Source organism: Patella vulgata, chromosome 5 (genome assembly GCF_932274485.2).
Source record: "Patella vulgata chromosome 5, xgPatVulg1.2, whole genome shotgun sequence".
Classification (NCBI taxonomy): domain Eukaryota; kingdom Metazoa; phylum Mollusca; class Gastropoda; family Patellidae; genus Patella; species Patella vulgata.
Genome location: NC_065883.2, coordinates 9,281,775 through 9,294,253, shown reverse-complemented (window position 1 = coordinate 9,294,253; position 12,479 = coordinate 9,281,775). Strand labels below are relative to the sequence as shown.

Below are 12,479 nucleotides of genomic sequence, written 5' to 3'. Positions count from 1 at the left end.
AATGCACTGACGGTGACACGCATTATTACTATAATTAAACTATAAATAGAAATGAAACGGGTTTTCCCAATACTTTGAACTACCCATTTTAACATAAAAGGATATTATCTGATTCTGCTTCGGAAGCCTCGTGAATCGACAACTAGGTATTTTGTATTTGTATTGGAAATAAAGCAGCTCTATGAGAAGAGGAATAGGAACAAGAGAGAAATTAGCATTAAGGTAACACGGCTCTCATAATTATTACGACGGACAGATATAGAGTCCAATTTATTGGGATGTGATTTAGACGAGCTATTAAAAAGGTTGCCATCTGACGTGCACATGGACACAAACTGAAATGAAATGGGGTTTAACGTCCTACTGTTCTGTTCCGAACTAGGCTATAAGACGGGCATACGCCATGCAGTGTGCTATGAGGGAAATTTTGCCACTGTCAAGGGATCTTTTACGTGCACGCCAATGTGTACATGAGACCTCGGTTTTTCGTCCCATTCAAACGACTAGACAGCTGTCCTTGTCAGACCATCCGTCCTGTGTCACTCACAAGGGCGAACCACGCCGGAAAATCGACACAAACTATACAGATAATGTAAGTAATAGCTTTTCAGTTCAACCCCTGAATACCCAGTGTACCGAAATTTAAAGGATATTGTAATGGAATAATAATGTTACCTCAGTATCAACCTTAATGGCGGAGCCACGGTGGTTCAGTGAATAAGACACTGATTCGCTAGCCTGAAGGTTGCGGGCTCTGTACCGGTGTTGGCCAAGTAAGTTCCTCGGGGTTTCCCCTTGTTAGTGGTGCAGGCCGGAGGGTCTGACAAGGAACGCTGTCTAGTCTTTCGATGGGTTGAAAAATTGAGGTCTAGCGTACACATTGGCGTGCACGTAAAGGATCCCTTGAAAGTTAGAATTCGATATAAGATTAGGCCATAGTGCACACTGTATGGCGTATGCCGTCTTCATCAGCACAGTCGGAGCAGAACGGTGGGATGTTTAATCCCATTTTATTTCATTTCATCTCATTTAATGACTTTACAGAAGGTCAATACAGGGAATACCCATTTTAAAACCTGTTTAAAGTGATAGTCTAGACGAGTGTAAATACATACAAACTGGTTCGACGCGTGTCTACTGGGAATTCCCACAAAATAACATACTATATAACACTGGCATTCCTACAAATGTTTAACCAATACATCAAGTAAACTGTACACTATATAGGAAATTGTAGCCTGCAGAGGCTTGATACTGACAATAGTCACCTTAAAATATCAATAGTTAATGTGGCGGATATGTGCTTGAGGTGTGTATTTACACGTAAATAGGTTCGTCGTGTCTCTATTGGGAATCCCACAAACTAACGTGCTATAAAACTGGCATCCGCAAATAACGAATACATAAATTAAATTATACCATATGTAAGAATTCGTACAGGGAATGTCGTTTTATAACATTACGCAAATTGATACACTCCCATCGAACCCAGGATATCCGGTATATTTACCATATCGTTTTCAGGTTTAAACGAGAATAGTGTCACAAGTTTTAAAATAACCTTGTGTTTGTCGAGTAGACGTTAAACCTCGTGTCCACTGACCGAAACACCCTAGGCCCAAACGTCCAGTGGCCGAAAGGTCCGTCCACTAGTCTGTGTATGATGATGATAACCATTTTATCTGGAATTGAGTTAGAATATCACCAACATGGAAGATCTTGAAAATACGGTTGCTACAAAATCGACCTTCGTTATAATTATATCTTGATGGAACAAGCCGTAACAATAAGTGTGCTGCAGTATGTAGATAATTATCTATTTTATATACCAATAATCATATGCTTACAACAGATCTAATAATTTATTTGGCACGTATCCAACTGATTATCTACAATATTATGTTTTTGATATATCGGTTAATGGGTCAGGAATTCCCAATAGCAATTGCAAATGAAATGAAATGGGGTTTAACGTTCTACTGCTCTGCTCCGAACTGGGCTAATAAAGTTTGCCCGGACAGCGGCACTAGGGCTAATCTTATATCGAATTCCAACTGTCAAGGGATCTTTAACGTGCACACCAATGTGTACACGGGACCTCGGTTTATCGCGCCATCCGAACGACTAGACAGTTGTCTTTTGTCAGGCCCTGCGTCTTGCATCACTGACAAGGGGAAACCACGCCTGAAAATCTTGATGAATTTTCACGGCCAATGCAAGGATCGAACACCTGACCTCCAGGCTAGAGATGAGAGCCAGCTTCTTATCGTGATCCCTAATAGCACTTGCCCTTTAATAAAAATCAAAAGAAATAGGGTATGACGTCCCACTGTTGTGCTGAAATACTATAGGTTTTATGTTAGTTCTAGGAAAGGTGCCCTGTTTAATATATTGAAGTGGTTAAACAAATGGGTGACAAAGAGAAATAGAAGAAAGTATTTTGAAAGATGCAAGTTTCTTAGGGTACTATCAATGGCATGGTTGTCTGTATAGTTTCCTGTATGTACCCATTCTATTGTGGGTGTTCTAAAGATATAAAAACGTAGCTAAACCAACAAAGTGTTCGAGAGTCAATTGGTCCTTGAAGTTTTATATACAGCGTGAAAGTCCTGACTAGATAAGTGTCATCCTAGTGTCACGGGCCGTTTTCTGAGAGTTAATTAATTTATTTAAAAACAGCGTAGCGTCACAGTGCATCGACTGGGCTAAAATATTTTAGCACCATAGGTCTTCTGTCCGACGTGGAAAGCGGGTAATGGGAACCGGTCGCCACATCCTACGTACGACCCATGCATCTTTTCTTACTACATATTTCTGTAGCCTTGTGATCGTCTAGAATTTGTCTCTAGCTGTCTTTACTTCTGCTTCACGTTGTGTATTTACTTCTTACAGTTCTCTTAAGACGGTTGTCTTACCAGGAATAACAATGCAACAGTTCGCTTCTACATTTTATATAGCATAGCCGAATACATATGGTTACAAGTATAATAGATAACAATACTAGCTAAAATCATTTCTCCACCCTAGCCAGCCTCGCGGCTGTCTAGGAACTCAGATGGAACCTCTCTGGAATCTAATGGAAGTCTTACTTAAAAGTTTAATATGATTTCTTTTATAAGACTTATGGATATCATGCACAAACAAGTGTGATCATGGCCCTGAACCTGTGCAATTACGATATGATTGGTTAAATTAAACCCAATGACGCAATAGTACTTTTCCTTGCACATGTACTCTCTGTGGTATTTTATAGACACATGTTTTGGCTAAAAACTCTTTTTTTATATAACAATATGTCATTTATACCCTAAGTTGATTTATTACACACTACAATATGTGTGAAACTATTAATTTGCCAAATATATTAATTAATGAAATATAAAGTCATCTTATTCCTCCATTCCTTGCCTATAAATTTATAAACAATGTCGCAACGACTATATTGCTACAATATGCGTAATGAATTAAACTGGGAACATGGAGCTTGTTTATTAAAGTATTGAAGTAGACCGGGTTTCCGGCGGACTTGAATTCGTGTAAACAACCTAACGTATGATATATAAAATGTTGACCTCCCCTGATACATTAAAGTCAAGAGAATGTTATATCACGGTTAATCAGTTTATGTGCATTTACTAGAAATGGTTATATGCCAGTTCATACCAGACTTTATTCATGAAGGTATTTCTAAATATAAAACTTATGACTTTATGTATGGAATACATGATTTAAAACATCAATTAAAAACGTTTACGCACGGAGAGCTACCCATTTCTTTCTCTTTTCTCTTGAAAAGGTTTTTATTCACACTCTACATATTATATATACTTTACACACAATATCAGTGTTGATCAATGGCTTTCATAGAAAGGCATAATAAAATAGATAGTTTTTGCTATTATCTACTTTAATAATAAATCTGTCTTGAATGGTTTCAATTAAAAACGCTTGTATAATTGCTAGAGGGTGTGATTTATCATACCAATAGCACGTGGTTTATTGAAACACGTCCGTCTTCATTAACCTAGTGGAGCAGAACAGTAGGACGTTCCTCTTTCTCCTGCTCCGGCGCCTGAACCATATTCAGAAACTTCTGAATAATTACCTACATGTAAGTTTGACAAAGAAAATATGCTAGTTAAGTGCTTGCTGGCACTAGCTTCAGCTTGCATCGCGTTGTGGAAAGGCGCGAAACTATTCTTTCATATGGGGGGTTGCATGAATCAAATTACCCTCTTGTGGGGTAAGACAGTTGCACAGCGCCACCTAGGAGGCGTGGCGTAACAGCAGACATACCATTTAAATTAAACGTAATTGATTCATAATGAACAAGTCCAGACTTCCTGTACTATTGACGTTACTGAGGTAATCGAAATCACACTTCAAAATATAAGGGGATTTCCATAAATCTTACCGCTTGTTTAAAATGACTTATTAGTGCTGGGGGTTGATTTAACGCGTGACCTTTAGATTATAAGCCCTGTCATTGAGTCAAGGGGCGTGGTTTCGATTCCACGCTTGTACGTTGCAAGGAGCAAGGTTGCCTGCCTAAACCTCGTTGGTCAGAGGTTTTCTGCTCAAGACCACTACGGACCTTCGAATTAGTGAAATAATACTGCACCATATATCAGTCCCAAAATAACCAGTTTGTGTTGAGTGGACATCTGGGCCGGTATTGTTTCCAATTTTTTACATATTTTCTTTTTCATATAAATATTACGCCTTCATATGTAAATAATTTAATTAAATTAAATCTTTCAATGTATTGGACGTTAAATTTATAAAAAAAACCAACAAATTATTTTCCAAATTATGAAATAAGTGAAGAATAGTGAGCCGATTTTTATTTTTGCAAAAAATGTTTACAAATTAGAAGAGCGCAAAAACAGTACAATTAAGCATTTTAATGCAAATGTACATTTTCATGAAAAATTTAATTGTATGGCACAGTTACTCGACATAATATAATAAAGCTGAATATGAAAAAGTTTTTTTGTTTTATAACCACATTGTTTACGAATAAAGATTAAAGGGACAATAACAATGTTGCTGGTTTGAAAGCTCCAGAAAATAAATAATATCTCTATCTAAGTACTAGATGTTTAAGTGTCCTACCTGTTGTGTAAATTATCCATTACATCCTATTTTACTTGTCCAGAGGGTTCCAAAATATTGTTAAAGAGAGAGAGAGAGAGAGAGAGAGAGAGAGAGAAATGGGGTTCAACGTCCACTCGACACAAACTAGGTCATTTCGGGACTAACATATGGTTTAATTTTTATTTACATAATTCGCTTGCGCGTAGGGGTCTTTAGCAGTGGGAGGAAACCGGAGGCCCCGGAGAAAACCCACGAGGTTGGACAGGCGACCCTACTCCTTGCCACGTACAACCGGGGATTCGAAACCACGCCAGTCGACTCAATGACAGACTTTATGATACAGCGCGCGCACGCTAACCATTCAGCCATCCAACCCCCCTAAATATTTTTAAATCCAAGTTTCATTTGAAAAGGTTTACGTTAGACGTTTCAAACCATTATGTTGAATTTTTCAAAATTTTAAAATAAGGTGTGTTAAGATGAAATTTGTATCATCAATTAATTGAAATATTCTAAAATAGTACAATTTGTTGACCAGAATAAAGATTGGGACATATTATTCAGTTACAACAAGAGTGGTATTGAGACTTTAACTTGTACTTAGCGTATTTATAGATTATGATTACTTCATAAATATTTTTGAAGCATTGATGACCCCACCTTAACCCAATCTCGTTGAAGCTACAAGCACTCCTTGTGGGTTGTTTCTTATACAGAGTGCCCCAACCCTATCCGCCTATTGGCGATATAACCAGGCATGCCTTGTGTTTTGTTTATTATACAGAAGGTCCCAATAAAAGGCTGCCCTATATAATACTGTGGTAACGAATAACGTAACACTTTTATTTAAGCAAAGCATTTTGCAGAAGCTTCCATTGAAAATCACTATACTCTGGACTATTGTGTTAAAGGACAATATTGGTGCGAGTCATTATCACATATGTGATAGAGCTGGTTAAACACATTCCAAATATAATTTTAACACAGAGATCATTGCTACGATAGCTGAGTAATACACGTTTCCTGAATCGGAAGTGACGAACGCCAAAGGAAATCACGAGTAACCCCTCTATATAACTGACTGATGTGACGAGTGATAACAGATACACGACCGAATTTCTGCTCACTAATAATTCCTTCCAAGACCAAAAGTTGTTATATGGGACTGTAAGAGGATACCTGACAATTCAATAAAGTAATTGAATGTCATTAGTCAGATCTCGTTAAGCTAAGCGTACTTGTACACGACACATCTAAGATGTTCAAAGCGTTAAAGCATCTTGAGAGATTATTTCCCTTTTTTTAAACGACATGGAATTAGAAATCCGGTTTAACATTACAAAATGGATCAGCCTTGTTGCGTCTGTTGATCGTCATGGTTAAATTGCAGGTTTTTTTCTAACGACATAGAATAAGAAATCCGGCTCAACTTTACAAAATGGATCAGCCTTGTTGCGTCTGTTGATCGTTCTGATCATTTTAATATCCCTACATTTATCAAAAACTAGCTGAGATTGTGAACAGGCAGTGGGTTGATCTTTTCCAGCTGCGTCCGACAGGCCTTTATAAAACTCAATTTGATGGTGATTGTAGTAATAGGAACAACCATGTGGATTGCCCTCATAAACACATTCATATGGTTGCTGATTCCTTTTCTTGCAGACTACGTGGAATTTTCGTTTCGTCGGGCCAGGTTGTCTGCATTCGGCATATTTACACGTGTATCCGTCTTTAGGATTGTACAGGAAGTAACCTTCACACCCTGGTTTCCATGAGGCGTAAACAGTTATCAGCCATCCACATGAAACTAACAAGAAGTAAAGATGACATCGACAAATAGATCTCATTTTAACAATTATTCTGTCTCAATCTGAAACATATAATGAACAATCCAAAAGAAATGATACTAACTCAATTCAAACACCAATCGTTACATCACCATGAATATTATTTTCATACTAATAAATCGTTACATCATTTCGAATATTATTTAATACTTATAAATTATAGTGCCACACAGGGCCGTATCTAGCGGGGGTGCAGGTGGTACATTGCACCCCCAGAAAAATAAGGCGCCCCCTAAAAAAATTGACAACCTTTCAATTATAAAATAACACACTTGATTATGATCACACTGTGATCCTCTTAGGGAACTGATGAGTCGGTCGGTTTTAATGGCACCCACACGCCAATAGATACCTTATTCGTTTGCCCTGATCCAAACTTTCTTATATCACTTATGTGGAGGCTTTGGGGCGCCACGCGTTTTGGAAACGCGTTTGCGGCAGCCTTATTTTCAAAATTTTCGTGGGGACACACACACACACACCCACACACACGCATACGCCGGTCGCCGCTCCGCGCTCAATAACTCGGGCATTATATTGGCGCACCCCACCACTCCGCTGCACCCCCACTTTTAAAATCCTACATACGGCCCTGGTGCCACAATAAAATGAATCAATTTTATTTCAATAATTCGCTTGCGCATACATTTCTAGCTTAAAAGCCATTGAATTAAACCTTAGGATCCGGAATAAAACTCACGATGGTCGCCAGACATACTCTTGTTGAGTACAACCGATGGAATGCAGCCACGCCACTTGACTCAATGGCAGACCTTATGATCTAATGCGCATGCATTGAACCATTCGGTCACCAACTCCATTAGTCGGGTTGGTGCAGACAATAACGACATTAAACTCCATTTATAAGCTTTTATAATATGATATATATGCACTTTGTAAATATTATTACTGTGTAGTTGCTAGTTTTATAGGGTAGGCGGGACATGTTGAAAATTAGAACTCATGTACTAAATATGTTCCCTCAGAAAATAAAGTCATTATTACTATTATTATTTGATTTCATTTCTGTTTAAAGTATAGAGAGAGAGAAGAGACCCCCCCCCACTCCCCTGAAATTAGAGAATCTAAGAATAAGTTTGCGAAGAAGTCGAATTGTAAACATATAATATGATTAACAAAGATTGAATTTAACTAAATAAAATATAATCCATTACCTTCCGATTCTCGGTTTCATAACCCCGTATTTAACAGCGGAAGACTTCCAATGACAATTGCATTTAACTAAATAAAATATTAGACTTGTAAAAATATAATCCTTTACCTTCAGATTCTTCAGTGACAATACAAATTCCCCAAGATACAAACACGTGATTCCCCTTAATCACGTGTTAAAGTTTTAATTGAAACAGGAAAGTTACGTTACGTTATCAGAGCTAACAGGAAATATATATTATAAGTCGTATCAATTATACAGACAAAATTACGGAGGCCCATTAGGGTCAATCAAATGAAAAAAAAATTCTGACTATCTTGTAATTACAAGATAGCGCCTAAGATAACTATCTTGTTATTACAAGATACGGAGAAGCCCATGAGTAACTTATTTTAAGGTCGCCATACACCGATTTATCGAATAGCTAGGTCAACGCCGTACTTTATTTTATGTTACAGAATCGGCACATTCATGTCATGCTCCCATAAATATCATTCGTTATTTTCATGCCTCCATTAAAATCATAAGTACGTATTAATATCAATTTTAATGCTCTCCTTAAAGCCACAGAACGCTATTTATATTTTTCGGAAAACTTCTTTAAATTTTGATTTTTGGCTGTTTTTATTGTTTGCAGAAGTACCGAGTTTAGCGATTTTTTTCCATTTCAACAGGAAATTAAAAACTGTGCGAAGTCAAAACAAAAAACATTTTTACGGCTATAATACTTTATTACATATAGCATTAAGTTAAACAACTTATAGCCTTAAATTATACAATAATGCAATCAAAATGAAAAAACGTGTAATTAAAAAGAAAAACAAAAAACAAAAAACAAAAATAATAATAGTTATTTACAAACAATAAATATAAAATAAAACTAGATCTGCTAAGCAGATATTAAAGCTTTCATATTCACAGTCACTGTCACATGTCATAGAAATAATATGAACAGAAAAAAAAAATCATTATAATGAGTAAAAATTTGGTGAAGTTAATTCGATTTTTCACTGGTAAATAATTAAATAGACAAGTGGCATAACTTGACCCGCATCCCATCAGCTATCCTGAAAAATGCTGGAAAAATTAAACAAGTAAATTGTGTTTAGTACTGGGTTAATTAAGACAGGCATATGCCTTTGCTATACAGGATGACATGAGGGAAATTTAGCTTGGGAGGTGTAGGCCTGCAGCCAAAATTTCTAGCTAGCTTCGAAACACAACTCCGCTACAAGGTCTTCCATAAAAGAAAAACTATACATTTTTGGAAAGCTTATGATGCCAGGAAGACAAAATCTGGGAGTTCCAAGCAAAATGTTTGCAATTTATTGATTTAGGGCCAGATGAAATTCGTCAAAATTGTCAAATAAATGCTATTTGTGTACTAACAATTCTGAAGTTGACATAAAATTAAATAGTTGGTAAAACACCTCATGCCTTCATCCTTGGCAATGAACAGTTTATTGGACAGATTTTGATGTAAATAAAAATGCTCAAAACACAAATGTCATGGGTGAATAAAGAATTGTGGAAATCCATTAACGGTAAAAAAGAATTATCTCCCTTTCTGTCAAATGCCTGTAATTGATAGACTATCAGGTCTTGTATGAATCATAAGACCAGGTGTGGGCAAACAAGCCCAATAATTATTTTGTTTGTTGGATCTCAAGGGCCTGTTAGGGTTGGTTGTTGGATGTTTGCTCAGAAATTATCGCTTGTATGGAACATGCTAGAGTCGATTTATAGCATATTCTAGCCAGGGGATATGTTTGACAGTAGTTGAGTGATATGCTTTTGAAATAATGGAGATCAGTAGCACTTTATAAGCATTGAACCACATGATTTTTTTCCACTAAGATAAACATTCTAAACCCACATACATGTTCCCTTTCAATTAGCAACTACAGTATTTTTACAACTGTACATGTAGCTGTGAACTACTATTTCGGATATGATTAATGGTCAAATTACAAACATACATGTAGATATAAGTTAAAAAAAATAATTGTGTATCTGGGCTGGAATGAAGGGAAAGGTTAGAAAACAGGATGAACAGTTGTGAAATTATTTATTAAAGTGAAACAATCATTGAAAATCAAAATTAAACAGTTACTCTGCACATCAAATGTCATCAAAGTTAATCTTCATTATCATCATCACTGTCACTAAATGTATTAACATCAAATTCGGTCTCTTTAACAGTTTTTTTTTCATTTTCACATTGACTACACATGCACAGGTCTGTACAAGAAAGGGGGGTTGTGATGGCCTAGAGTACCGCGCTTCGACCTCTAGCTGGTCGGTCACCTCTGGCTTGTGGCTGTGGCTTTGATCCCAGGTGTGAGCGTATGTGGCATGGAGATAGAGGCGTCTTCTCAACCTCGTGGGTTTCCTCCGGGAACTCCGGTTTCCTCTCACTGCTAAAGACCCATACGCGCAAGCGAATTATTGAAATAAAATTGAAACCGTATGTTAGTCCCAAAATGACCTAGTTTGTGTTGAGTGGACGTTAAACCCCATTTCTCTCTCTCTCTCTCTGTACAAGACAACTTTGCTGGCCATCTATATATGTATATGCATGCTTTATTTTACTTTACACGACCTCTAAAAATGCCCCAAATCGTAAAAATACGACTTTTTGGATTTCGATCTCCTTTTTTCGGCTACCCCGGACATTTTCAAAAAATAATACAATGATTTCACACAACAGGCCAGCTATTAGCCTCTCGATTGACAAGAGTTTCATCGCCCTCCATTCATTATAACCAATGTCATCGTGCCCTAAAGAATCAACAAATCAGCTTGCTTATCTCTGCTTACCCTAAGCAAAAAATGCTCATCTTTGAACTCAATCATGACATTGACCTAGTGAACGCCTACACCAAGTTTGAACATTCTAGCTTAATAAGAAGGAGAGTTCTTGTGTTCCAAAGTCCCGGCCCTTCAAATTTCTTCTATTTTTCATTTTCAATTCAAAATGGTGACCATCACGTGACCGAAATCAAAATTCTGATCCGATAGATTTTTAGACATTCCTTCCAGGATTCCGAAAATATGACGCCCGAGTCTGTAAGTAAAATAGCAAAAAAGCCTTTTTGATTTTTCACGTTTAAAGATGGTGGCACTTCCGGTTCGATCGACAAACTCCATATTTTGTGTACGAATCAGTAATTACTTGTCTAGTATCGAATTTTTTTTTTAGGTCATTCTGACCTATATTTCGACGATTTTTTTGAAAACTTTGATCCTTAATTTCACCAAGGGGAGATAATTTAGAAAATTTCCAAGGACATCATTGAAGTCGCATTGGCAAGATCTACTAACATTCTAAATTTCACGAAAATCGCACAACTATTAAAGAAGTTGTCAAATTGGTAATAACTTCCGGTTCGAAATGACAGCGACGAATTTTCGAAATGCCAAAATCCGAAATTGCAGATTTGAAGTAAATGTTTCAAGATACTCAAAGAAAAAAGAATTAGTAAAATAGGTCAAATAGTCACAAAGTTACAGCATTGTAGGTCAAATGCATTCCTTCGTAAAATTCGGTGATTTCGGATTCGTAAAACGTTTTGAAAATATATTTAATCAACAGCCACCACCCATTTTTGGGGGGATAGGTAAAAGTTTCAGAACGATCCTATGGTTAGATTCTGAGAAATCCGATTTGTGGACAAAACACAAAAAAAAAATAACAATAATAATCTTAACAGAAACAATAAGCTTTCATATGTAATATGAAAGCTTAATTAACTTTCAAGTTTAGGAAGGTAATGATGAACGTTGAGCAAAAGCGAAATATATAAATTTAGCTGTAGATATAATAAGTTTTTGATCAGTTGACGACATCAAAGAGACAAATTTATAGATATTTGGACTAGTATAATACTTAGATGGTAAATACGATTCTCTTAAAGCATGATATGCAGGACAAATTAACAAAAAATGGTATTCATCTTCCAACGTCTTCAGTGTACAATATTTACATAATCTCTCTTTCCTGGGTGTATTTAAATATCTGCCAGTTTCTATGCAGAGCGAATGCGACGAGCATCTAAATATACTGAGGGCTACTCTAAACTTCAGTTTGAGGTCATCAATGCATAGATAAAATTTAAATAGAGGTAAATCTGTGAACGAATTATATGTGCTTAACTTAGATGAAGCAAAACGTGAAGAATTCCATTCTTGGATAGATTGATCAAACAGTTTAGCTTTTAAAACATTAAAATAAGGAAGATCAGAATCTTGATTCGTCCAGTAAAAGGAACAGCCAAGATTATCCAGTAAACTTTTAACATTGAACACCCATGTTTTATTACTGTATTTCCTGTCCAAATCCGAAACCCGTGAGTGGTTGT

At 36.6% G+C, this 12,479-nt stretch overlaps 1 long non-coding RNA gene across 1 annotated transcript; it reads right to left on the bottom strand.

Moving 5' to 3' along the window:
* Positions 1–2,935: 2,935 nt before the first annotated feature.
* LOC126822468 (uncharacterized) lies at positions 2,936–8,330 on the bottom strand. The gene is made up of 2 exons (XR_007680832.2): positions 8,120–8,330; positions 2,936–6,967 (listed from the first exon to the last, which is right to left on the bottom strand). It is a non-coding gene; the product is annotated as an uncharacterized LOC126822468 (long non-coding RNA).
* Positions 8,331–12,479: the final 4,149 nt, after the last annotated feature.